The sequence below is a fragment of the Cherax quadricarinatus genome, chromosome 40 (genome assembly GCF_038502225.1).
Source record: "Cherax quadricarinatus isolate ZL_2023a chromosome 40, ASM3850222v1, whole genome shotgun sequence".
Classification (NCBI taxonomy): domain Eukaryota; kingdom Metazoa; phylum Arthropoda; class Malacostraca; order Decapoda; family Parastacidae; genus Cherax; species Cherax quadricarinatus.
In genome coordinates, this window is record NC_091331.1 from 1,764,476 (window position 1) to 1,777,441 (window position 12,966).

The 12,966-nt window shown below is 41.5% G+C and overlaps 1 long non-coding RNA gene across 1 annotated transcript in view; it reads left to right on the forward strand.

Moving 5' to 3' along the window:
* LOC128687352 (uncharacterized) overlaps positions 1 to 12,966 on the forward strand; it is a 56,136-nt gene that overhangs the window by 10,698 nt on the left and 32,472 nt on the right. The window contains exon 2 of the long non-coding RNA XR_008406814.2: positions 7,051 to 7,187. This is a non-coding gene — a long non-coding RNA (uncharacterized lncRNA). The remainder of the gene's footprint in view (positions 1 to 7,050; positions 7,188 to 12,966) is intronic.

The window sequence follows — 12,966 nt, forward strand, 5'->3', positions numbered from 1 at the left end:
GGGTTGTCATGAAGCTGGAGAGGGTTGTCATGAAGCTGGAGAGGGTTGTCATGAAGCTGGAGAGGGTTGTCATGAAGCTGGAGAGGGTTGTCATGAAGCTGGGGAGGGTTGTCATGAAGCTGGGGAGGGTTGTCATGAAGCTGGGGAGGGTTGTCATGAAGCTGGGAAGGGTTGTCATGGAGCTGGAGAGGGTTGCCATGATGCTGGAGTGGGTTGCCATGAAGCTGGGGAGGGTTGCCATGATGCTGGAGAGGGTTGCTATGATGCTGGAGAGGGTTGCCATGATGCTGGAGAGGGTTGACAGGAAGCTGGAGAGGGTTGCCATGAAGCTGGAGATATCGTAAGGGTTCTTAAATGGAGATATCGTAGGTTGAAAGTAGACACACTTGTAGGATGGTAAATATATTGTCAGACTGAGATGAGAGATGGAGCCCGGTGCCAAGCCTGTTCCCGTTCTGTAGGTCTGCCGCCGAGTGAGAGCGGGACAAAGGGATCACTGCCCATGTGTATGCCCATGACGTCACACCAAGCCAAAGGCCTACGAGGGATCTCGTGTCTAAAGCACATGGAGGATACTAATATGCTATGCTATATAATACTGGGAATACAGGGATCAGCAACTATGCTGACAGCTCGGTCATGTTACGTATGTCGTCCCGACATACACTACTATACTATAGGCTGAACAGGCAGGCGGATCTGGGCTGATTCTATACAATAACAAATGCATATATAACTTAGAACTAATGGATGGTACAACATGATTTTGACGTAATGGGTGTTAACGTAATCATTACCAACTATAAGTACAAATCATTATACAATATGGATGGAATTGATCGATCGATCTGTATTCATGCACTCTACGGATTCTGAGGAAGAATAATTATATACAAAGAAGTGTTTAACAGAAAGGCAGATTCGGTGCACTCAAATCTAGACTGTTAATTCTCAGAATACGGAGGGAACGTGAACACGAAAATTTCTGACAAACTGATCAGCTAATAATAAAACACACAGTTGACAAATTCATTCATCTCGGACATCTAATTATGCAGGCTGTTTACACTTAAACCCAATTCTGCGAGGGTGAGGTTTACGTATGCAGAATGGTTATCATCTCTGGGAGGATTGAATTCCTCTGCAATGGCTAACACATGCCTTGACTGAGAGAGATCTGAACGAGTATCTACAAAAGATACAACTACAATCACTAGTGACTGTGGAATTACTAACTCGTCTGCTAGGAGTACTCAACTCGACTATTCGATACAGTAATTCTTGGCTCATTACAAAGTCACTAATGGGTACTGGTGGCTTCACAGTAAGAATAAGCTCTTCCTGGAGCAGGAATCGAATCACACCAGAACACAAGGGATCTATTCTTTGGGCATTTTTGACATCCTCGACAGTAAATGGAGGATCTGCAGTAACTACACTAACGTGTCGCGATAAAGCATCAGCGACTACATTCGACTTGCCAGGTAAATTTTTAAAAGTGGGATTGAACTCTTGGATAGTCAAGGTCCATCTGGCTAACCTTCCAGTAGGCTGTTTGTTCTGGAATAAAGGTAACAGTTCTTCCTTACTGGAGGAAAGAACAAACTCGGTGGAGTGGATGACTCCCCCCGGTTGAAAAAATTAACGCTATAACACGCAATATGAGCAAGGGAGAACGAATCTACTATCTCAACTGCAAGCACAGGAGAAAAGAAATGAACACGGTGAACAATGCTGATATTCAATCTGAGTCGCACACAGTGACACGAGGTATCAGCTATAAAGAAACTACACTTACAAACGTTAACATGTGAAAGTTACTCGAGAAATAACTTCTTACAATGCACTGATTACTGTCAACTAGGATGGGATCACCATCTGGAACATTAGGAACAACAACAGACACTCTAGTGAGAACACTAGCTGTAACAGAGACGTCTTTCTGCAGACAGCATGTCACATCAACAAGAGATGGCATTACTAGTTGCAAGTAATCGTTTTCTGACAAGGCATCCCCTGTGGCGAAACTACTACTCGAACTAGCAGTCATTGCAGGGATAGGCTGTGCACTCAAGGCAGTCTGAGTGTCCCCGGACACTTGAGGCAACGGAACACTATCCTGCAAGTCTGAAGGTATAGGTGGAACACAGATGGGAGTGACAGAATTACTAGTGCCTGACCGCTCGGCTACGTTAATAAGTAATTCACGGATCTATAGGAACTTAATCTGAACTTCACATTTCGCAGCACTTTAACAAATCTCAGATACAAGCTGTGAGAACAAACACATTGCTCAAGGGCTAGATATTGTCTTTCAGTCAGTAAGGGAATGTTGGTACTGTGGACTGATTCATATTGACTTTGACTGGAATGATACACTAAGTGAACGTTCAAAAGTGACTGGGACATCTTCTCAGTGAAAATACTGAAGGGCATAAGTCAAGAAAAGTGGAGAGAATGACACAATAAGCTTAAATGGAAGAAAATGCTTAACTATTCTGCATAAGTAATTAAAAATTGACAAGTTACACAGTAAGCAAAGAACTCACACAAGAAGAATATGCAACTTAGCAAACACTGAAAATCAAGAGAGCTTGTACTTTGCTCAAATCTAATTTGCTCAATTTTTACTTTAAATTGAATAAATGGCACAGTGAGTTGTCTTTACTTTCAATGCAACAAGGAAATACACAATAAAATGATAAAATGGACTCAATAAACTTGTGCAAAAATTGAAACAAACACACAATTCACTGAAATAAAAATTAAAATGACAGACAGAATAAAATACTATGCACAGAACAGAGCATAAGAAACTGCACTGTAAGAAACTGTATTGCACAACACTGCATAAAATTTTCTGCAAGAAAAACTTTAATAGCAACACAATATTTGCACAAGAATTATTGCAAAATGAGTCTATGTGCAATAATAAAAATTATAACACACAAGAAAAAAAATATATCAAGGAATGAACACTTTAACTCTTAACTGCACTTAAACAACAAGCAAAAGAAAAATTTACTTTAGAAGGAGAACTTAAAAATTGCACTAAGAGTGAATTTGTTCAATAAAACATGAGAAAAAAAAAATTAATAGGTGCAAAAAACACACAACAAAAAGAAATACAACACTTACAGTGATGCAGAGCACAAAACATCAACATAAACTCAGTACTAGAATTTTCTTGCAATGAAACTTGATGTTTTAAAAAATTTTGTAAACAGATTTCTTGCTGGAGCTTTAAAAATGGCACTATTGTCTGTGGAAATAAGACAAATTAAACACTGGCTGAATGGAAAAATATGAACACAAGAATGTTCAACACACAGGGAACAAACAAAAATACACAATTGCTAGGAAGAAAAAAAAATAACAGACAACACTGAGTTGTGATGCAGAATATGAGGTGAAAAATTTACTGAGTTAATTCACTGGAATTCTGAAGTTTAAACACAAGTTCTATACTGCTCATATGTTGCACACACAACAAAGGAAACACTAAGTACTTACTTCAAGTGTGTATAAAAAGAAACACAACACAACAGATATAAAATAATACACGAAAATTAACACTGAATTAAGGAGATTAAAAGAAATTAATAGAATCAGTACATGATAAACACTGAGTCTGATCAAGAGTCACTGAATGTCACTAAGAGAAAAATTCACTGGGAACACAAAAGAAATGTCTCAACACTCGCAAATGTCTCTAAAAAAAAATATTATAGCTGTAACACTTGAAAAAATGAGATTGATGGATTGTTTTTATCGTCTTGCTGCTGTCCTCTGCACAGATGATCGTAGAATTGCGCTTAAATCGGCGAGAGACAACACACAGGAGGCTTTTAAAGATGGCGCGCCACTCTCTAGCTCTTGACCCCCTATGTGGTCCTTAAAATATGGTGCTACAACCCTTAGCAGAGCACCAAAACACTGATGAGGTAGGTGAGTTGTAATGGCCGACTGTAGTTGGGTTTGTGGGTAAAGCTGAGCGAGGCGTCTGAGACCGGCAATGGTGCGACACACGTGATCGTGAGTGGCTGGGCTTATGGGTTGAACGTCGTACGCCTCACTGAGAAAACCCACACTGCCGCAAAGATAATTCTAAGCCGGCTGGCTTAGGAGAAACCCACGAAATACTACAACACCACAAGGATGGGAAGGAGCACTCAGAATGCTTGGAACTTGAATCACAAGCGATGAAGACTAGTCACGTGGCTTGCCTGAGTACTGGGGTAAGACACCTGGGTTAGTTGCTAGCTGGCTTATCTTAACCCTTCACACAGAATAGCTTGATAACTTCACACGATGAGCACAGCAGGGGTGGAAGCTGGCTTGGCAGGCAAAATAATTGGATGGAGTAGGCTAGGCTGGACTGGACTCGGGTGTTCTGACTCCCCCACCACAGACTGGAAACTGGCTTATTTTGCAAACTCGGGTCAACCCCTCGGGAGTAATGCAAAAAGCAGTTAACACTAATACAAAGAGACTGACCAGTGAATAATGTAGAAGCTGGTAGAGTAGCTGGCTTGAGGTAGCTGGATGGGGTGAACCTCGGTAGGCCTACTGGTAACACGAAATGGCCGTCTTGCTGGTCGACAACTTTATCTCCAGAAATCGCTGTAATCGTCAGAATTACAGGCTCACCGCTGTCACCATTTATCGTAAGGGTTCTTAAATGGAGATATCGTAGGTTGAAAGTAGACACACTTGTAGGATGGTAAATATATTGTCAGACTGAGATGAGAGATGGAGCCCGGTGCCAAGCCTGTTCCCGTTCTGTAGGTCTGCCGCCGAGTGAGAGCGGGACAAAGGGATCACTGCCCATGTGTATGCCCATGACGTCACACCAAGCCAAAGGCCTACGAGGGATCTCGTGTCTAAAGCACATGGAGGATACTAATATGCTATGCTATATAATACTGGGAATACAGGGATCAGCAACTATGCTGACAGAGAGGGTTGCCATGAAGCTGGAGCGGGTTGTCATGAAGCTGGAGCGGGTTGTCATAAAGCTGGAGAGGGTTGTCATGGAGCTGGGGAGGGTTGTCATGAAGCTGGGGAGGGTTGTCATGAAGCTGGGGAGGGTTGTCATGAAGCTGGGGAGGGTTGTCATGAAGCTGGGGAGGGTTGTCATAATGCTGGGAAGGAATGCCATGATGCTGGGGAGGGTTGCCATGAAGCAGGGGAGGGTTGCCATGAAGCAGGGGAGGGTTGCCATGAAGCTGGAGAGGGTTGCCATGATGCTGGAGAGGGTTGCCATGAAGCTGGGGAGGGTTGGCATGATGCTGGAGAGGGTTGCCATGATGCTGGAGAGGGTTGCCAGGAAGCTGGAGAGGGTTGCCATGAAGCTGGAGAGGGTTGTCATGAAGCTGGAGAGGGTTGTCATGAAGCTGGGGAGGGTTGTCATGAAGCTGGAGAGGGTTGTCATGAAGCTGGGGAGGGTTGTCATGAAGCTGGAGAGGGTTATCATGAAGCTGGAGAGGGTTGTCATGAAGCTGGGGAGGGTTGTCATGAAGCTGGGGAGGGTTGTCATGAAGCTGGGGAGGGTTGTCATGAAGCTGGAGAGGGTTGTCATGAAGCTGGGGAGGGTTGTCATGAAGCTGGGGAGGGTTGTCATGAAGCTGGGGAGGGTTTTCATGAAGCTGGAGAGGGTTGTCATGAAGCTGGGGAGGGTTGTCATGAAGCTGGAGAGGGTTGTCATGAAGCTGGGGAGGGTTGTCATGAAGCTGGGGAGGGTTGTCATGAAGCTGGGGAGGGTTGTCATGAAGCTGGGGAGGGTTGTCATGAAGCTGGGGAGGGTTGTCATGAAGCTGGGGAGGGTTGTCATGAAGCTGGGGAGGGTTGTCATGAAGTTGGAGAGGGTTGTCATGAAGCTGGAGAGGGTTGTCATGAAACTGGAGAGGGTTGTCATGAAGCTGGGGAGGGTTGTCATGAAGCTGGGGAGGGTTGTCATGAAGCTGGGGAGGGTTGTCATGAAGTTGGAGAGGGTTGTCATGAAGCTGGAGAGGGTTGTCATGAAGCTGGGGAGGGTTGTCATGAAGCTGGGGAGGGTTGTCATGAAGCTGGGGAGGGTTGTCATGAAGCTGGGGAGGGTTGTCATGAAGCTGGGGAGGGTTGTCATGAAGCTGGGGAGGGTTGTCATGAAGCTGGGGAGGGTTGTCATGAAGCTGGGGAGGGTTGTCATGAAGCTGGGGAGGGTTGTCATGAAGCTGGGGAGGGTTGTCATGAAGCTGGGGAGGGTTGTCATGAAGCTGGGGAGGGTTGTCATGAAGCTGGGGAGGGTTGTCATGAAGCTGGGGAGGGTTGTCATGAAGCTGGGGAGGGTTGCCATGAAACTGGGGAGGGTTGTCATGATGCTGGAGAGGGTTGTCATGAAGCTGGAGAGGGTTGTCATGAAGCTGGAGAGGGTTGTCATGAAGCTGGAGAGGGTTGTCATGAAGCTGGAGAGGGTTGTCATGAAGCTGGGGAGGGTTGTCATGAAGCTTGGGCTGTTTTCTCTCTCGTCTACATTTCTGTGGTTACGGCCAATGACTTGAAATTAATAAAAACTCATATGCTTTATATAAAATGAATAAGTCAGTTATTTTTCTTGCTTTGCAACGGTAGTGTCGGTATTATAGCCGTGAAGATGCCACGATGGTATCAAGTTGAGGAGAGCAGCAAAGTGTTAATGATATCAGCAATTGTTTACATAAGATGAATATTCTAAATTCCCAGTCAAACCGTCAGTCAAATATATCAGTCTATACAGATAACTGAACTCTAACTTCCGGGGCATCGTCAGTGATTGTCATGTTCTCCCAGGATCAGTACATCCTCCTTTATAACTCTCCAGTTTGTTTGGGAAAATTTAACATTTAGGCATTATGATGTTTCTCTTATTTACGACGCATTGAACATAAAAGGTTTCGGGTAAGGAATATATATATATATATATATATATAAAATATTATATATATATTTGTGTTGCCGTTCTCATCGTGACAAAAATAAAAGTAGGATCCACTTCAGATTATAATTCATATGGAATATTTTTCTTTGCAGATCAAACAAACTGTGCCATTACCATGAGAGTCTGGTAAACAGAAATGTCCGCAGTGTATAGTTCTGCAAGCCTAAGGGACTGATTACCTCATCTTCGACTATCATTGTATTCCATCTCTGTATACACTCTGACACAAGTAAGGCAACCATTACCTACTTAATATTCATTATGTATTGCTCGTTATTCATTGTCATTACAGGTAAGTGCGTCGTTCACAAAAGTATTTATCTAACACTACAATTGCTAACATAAATTAAAAAGTTGGTATGTTAGGAAATCCGTTTGGGATGCTGGTGTAAATTTGAGCATTTGGGGGAAAGTGTCCAATGTCTGAACTGATTTTTGTTTTTTTTACACAAGCATTACATGGCAGATTTTTTTTTCTTGGGTTCGGGGGGATCCAAATGACGTACTGCCTACAACAATATAGAAGTTTATATTTGGGATAACATTTTCATATGATAAATGATCATTACAGATTGAAACCTAATTGACCAGTTTTACCTATTCGGCACGACATATATACATATATACACGCAAAACCACCACTGTGAAAAAAATAGTGCACTTTCAAGCGCTTTCCTGAAAGCTGTCTCCAAATGTGTTTTATCTATACAACATTTTTTTTATTAGATACACAGCATTGCCCTTGTACCTTTTACCCAACACTGGAATACTTCCAGCAGGACTGAGTTTTCGTAAACAGTGGTATTTTGCCCAGGATGTGACTTCCAGCAAGGCTGGAGTTTCTAAAATAACATTTTTATCCCTTGGAAGGGACGGTTACCCAATACATAAGTACTTATTTTTGAATCAACAGCGTTTAAGTACCATCTTAAAGACCTTAACAGTGGTAGTCTCGATTAAAGCATGTTAAATTATTAAGCAATTTTAGGGCCTAGTACCTAGAAGTCATATGCTGTTAAGCTTCCCTCCACAGTATAGACATAGGGGCACAAACTAGCCACTGTTGTTCACAGATGGATATAGGGCGCTACTACAGTCCATAGCATGGAGTACAATAGCTAGAAGAATTAAAATTTCATCTTTTTTTTCCAACCTGACAAACAACTTGTGCAGCGAAAAACACAAGTGGAGTCTGAGGCAACGATCTCTTATCCTCTCTCCAACACAAGTTCGGTCACTCCACCAGCGTTACTGGAGACGTTAGTGTCTCATCACTAACACAGTGGCGCTGCGAGTCACGCCCATCTGACGATGACATTTTCATAAAGATGCTGAATACGAAGCAGTGGGTGCTTGATACAGAGATATAAGAGACAGCCAGCCTAGTCTCGCCCATCTCTTCCTCGCTCTTATCTCTCTCATTTGCATGAAAATATCAACGAGCGCTTAACAGCCACTCGAGGCTCTGTCAAAGAAAGGGATTTTTTTCCCCTTGAATATTTTACGAGTGTGTCGACAACTGGGACTTGAAAAGTGAAAGACTATACAAGGTTTTACGCCTCTCGTATTGCCTGCACTTGCTCTCTAACAATGCCCAGCTATATGAAATCCTGTGTAGAAAAATTCTAAACAGAGAACGAAGTATTAGAATTGATTAAATTCCCTGGAGTTGAATTAGACGGAGTAATGTTTAGTCTTATTGTACACTGAATTATCATTCCTCTTTTTGTTTTTATTTCGTATCATTTGAGATGAATCAAACTTTTCCAAATATCCATTTCTCATAATATTACGATTTGAATTAGAGTTAATATATGTGCAGTGCAGTAGGAAGCTGTTCAGCTTCTTTAAAGCTAATATCTTCATTCCGGCAATGTATCTGATATGAGGTGGTAGCATACTGAAGAGTCTTGGACTACAGTGTTCTCTAATATCAGGTAGTAGCATACTGAAGAGTCTTGGACTATAGTGTTCTCTAATATCAGGTGGTATCTATGACACCCTTGCTCTTCACTGGTTTTATTCCATACTTTCTACAATGTTCTTTGCTACGGTAAGTTGTTATAGCAGTGGGCAGCTTTCGGATCCGGCTGACAAGTATATTCCATGGATATATTGTCAGGTATCTCTCTCTTCTCTTTTCCAAAGAGAAGAATCAAAGTGATTTGTGGCGTTTCCGATACCTTGCATGTTTTATTAATTCTGTGCCGCAGCATACAACCTCTGTATATTTTCCAGCTCTCGATCTCCTGCCTTGAAAGCTACTACGGACATAGAATAATATTAACGTCGTGAAAGTGAAAGTGATTTGAGAAGCAACGTCATTTGCCTGGCCTTTGCTACATTTGCCTTATTGGGTTTTCTAAATTACAGATCCTCTGATATAAAATATTTCAAGTATATCGCCTGTTCCTCCTCCTCCATGACGCGTTCTGTCTGCCTGTTCCTCACCCTCCATGATGCGATCTGTCTGCGGTCTGTAAACTGTGCTTCTTTTGGGGTCCTCATTCCTTCCATTCCTAAGCATTTGAAATTCGTCACCCTTAGTCGTCCATTAAAATAGTCCCAAATTGATGCATTCGTTTATTTCTTGTTGATGGTAAAAATTTCATTAACCGGCAAAACCGTCTTTCCAAATCTAATATAAAATAGCTTTTGTCCAAAAAATCGGCTCAAGTTTAAACAGTTAAAACAAAAACAACAGTTGGCGTTTAGGAGGACAGGAAGGAGGAAGAGGGAAGGTGGTGCAAACAATGAAGAAGCCGTAAAGATGGATAATGTGTAAATAAAAGAACTGATGAATAATTCCATTGCCGCATGTGCCTGGCTGCTCGGGTCTTGACTTTCGTGACGACTGTGGCAATCATGTTCCATTAAGTGATTGTTTCTCAGCCCACAGGTTGTAATGATGACGAATTAGCTGATGCTCGTCTTATTAGTCCGCTGATAAAATTAAATCAGAATTCAATTTAAAAATTAGCTCTAGTCTAGTTCATATCTATGTTACTCGTTGAGTGAACCATACACTAAAGTTATATGTTAATCTATTAGAATAAACCAGGTGATTCATGCTTAGTATAGGAACTTTGCGGTAGTTTTGTTTATCTATGCTATGTAGCTCCTACAAGTGCGCATTTATGTATAATGTATAAGGTTGCACACACTACTAAATCCTTCTCCTTACTCTTTTTAAATCGTCATTATTTTTTTTCTTAACTCAGTAGTGACTCTTCTAACACTCTCGTGGTCACAATCTTCATGAAGTGCACCCAAAATATATTTAAACTTGAATTTAAATATAATTTAGAACAATAGGATAGTTAACTTTCAGAGTAAATCGTGTAACAAGTTCGAAGTTCCAGACTAGAAAGGACCACCGAAATGTACGACATAATATTGACTAAGGGTAAAGATGGGAGAATCGTGTATTGACTTCGTTTTCCTCAAGCGTGGTACCTTGATGCTGGGGAAGGGCTCTTGATTCAAGAGTTTAAAAAAAAAAATACCGTCTTCTCCAGGCGCTGTATGACTCCCTACGGACTCAACGCTTCCAAATGAGTATAATATTTATGATTAATTTGCCCGAATCATTAACTTATGTCTGTGTTTGTTATTCACTGTCTGTCCTCACTGCCGTGGTTGTTACTGTTTGCCACTCTAAGAACCAGACTGCGTAACGGAACGAACTTGACGGTGTCTTGCATTTGTTATTGAGGTAAAGCTAATGACATACTATCTGTTCGACTATTTCTACCGCAGTACATCGTCAGAAGCGGCCGTTGTCTCGTTAAATGCAATTATATCGCGATTTATATCTTACTTCCCTGACCTAACCTGAGCAACGGAACCTGCAACAGGAACAATGGAAGTTGTAAACGCTGACATTTTGTGTGATAGATGTTGCTTTACTTATTTGACTTCCTCTGTACATGAGAAGCTTCAGTGGTGTGACAAGTTGCACGATAATGACATAGAGATCTATATCGCAGCAATGCCAAAAGCAAACTTGTGTTACACAGCTATAATACTCTCCAGATAAGACCCATTTGAGAGCTGAGACTCGCAGGCAAGCGTCTAAGATGAGAGCCTTCTCTATACTCAAGCAAAGAAAACGTATATTTTTGCACTTAGGGTTAAAATTTATGAAGCTGTTGATTGCTCATGCATCCTGTCTCTGCCATGATAAGTGGAAATTATACACATTTCCTGTACCGCCGACCGCAGAGTCAAGGGAGACCCGCAATAGGACAACTCGTCTAAGTGCCGCTTAGATTAACTTCCATTTATTTTTAATACCAAAGAAATTGCCCGTATTACGCTACAACATTATTCTGCTTTTGAGAATTTCACGTCTGTTATTATCACTGCCGTTTATTACCCCTTCCCCTGTCCCTTCCCTATGGCTACTGACATATAACACACCCTGCATAATATACAAATCGTAATGACACGATTGCGAACCATGGTACGGGTGGGATCTGAGCCCATGGTCAGTGGCTTGCACACTGGCCTAGAGTTTTAAGACTCCCACGCTATGCGTTCGAAAGCCACCTGTACCGTGGTTGATAATATACAAATCAGAACCTTGCGATAGATGCATCTCATTCTTAATAAAATAAATTCACTTGAATAAAACCATATCCTGGCAGAGGGAAATTAATATTTATAATTAATAACTTGTGTATTTATGTCATATGAGGGAGTAAGATACAAGGTTTTTTTGTCCCGGGGGAGGGGGGATAAGGGGAGAAGCATTGAGAACCAGTGTTTGCGCTGCTCGACTTTGACTAAACCTTCCGTGTAAGCTTATTTTCATTGTAAATGAACTGGATGGACACCAATACAATTTCCGCTACAGAGTAAAAAAAAAAAAAAAGGGGTTTGCTCATGTACAATTACAAACGAAGCCACAGAAAATTAGAGAGGGCGAGAAGATTTATTATTAAATAGTAATAGTAGTAGTAGTAGTAGTAGTATACAACACTAGGTGTGTTGATCATTCAGGACGGGTTGTGGAGGCTCGATCTTCCATCCAATAATAACGAGAGACCATATTTAACTGTTCATACCACTCTACTTGAGTAAGAGTAGTGTATTTTCCGGCCAACAACTAAGGTCCTCTTCAGCAAATATCTACTGAAGAGGACCTCAGTTGGAGATCGAAATATGTAATACTCATCTCATCCTCTCTTTTTTTTTTCACTCAATGTGAGTTTCCTTGAATCATTAACCAGTTTGTGTTAAGGAATGATGGGCTAAGTTTCAGCTCTTGGTCCCACATACAGCTACTTTGTGTGTGTGTGTGTGTGAGAGAGAGAGAGAATTTTTGTGTATTTGTGATTTCCTATTCGTAGTTACAAGAAGAGATCTATTTCAGTAGTGCCTCGTGTGTGTTTATTTTCACATAATTTTTTGTGTAAGTGTTGAGTGATCTCCACAATCTCCCTGGATCACGTTCCTGAAGTGTATCACAAATTTGTCATAAAAAAAAGTGTCCTCTCGGCATCGCATATTGTCTCATTTGACAATTGTAGCGTCTGTCTTTGAATGCAAATTGTATTATAAATAAACTATAAATATAGTGTAATTCATCAAGAAATACACCCAGATTTATGCCAACATTCCATCAATTGTGGAAATAATTTATGACTCACAGGACCCATTTATTTTCAAATTATCGAAAAATAATAACCCAATTCCATCATGGGAAAATGCCCTTTTGTTCTTTACGTGTTCCGATGGGTCGCTTTCTATATTTTTTTCCAGCTTCGAGTTTAATCACCAAAAGAATTAATGTAGTGAACGTCTATTGTGAGGCAAGGTGGCCGGGAGAGCCTCTTGTGGGTTCCCAAAGCTGCCTCTCATCGCCAGTCTCTCCCAAGTGCATTTCAGTACACGACCGAATCGTTACTATTAAAACGCGTCATCTCTACATCGGATTAATGTTCATTTCTTAGCATTATGAAATGAACGCTTCCTTTCCCTCTTCCCCAGACCTTAATTTGATC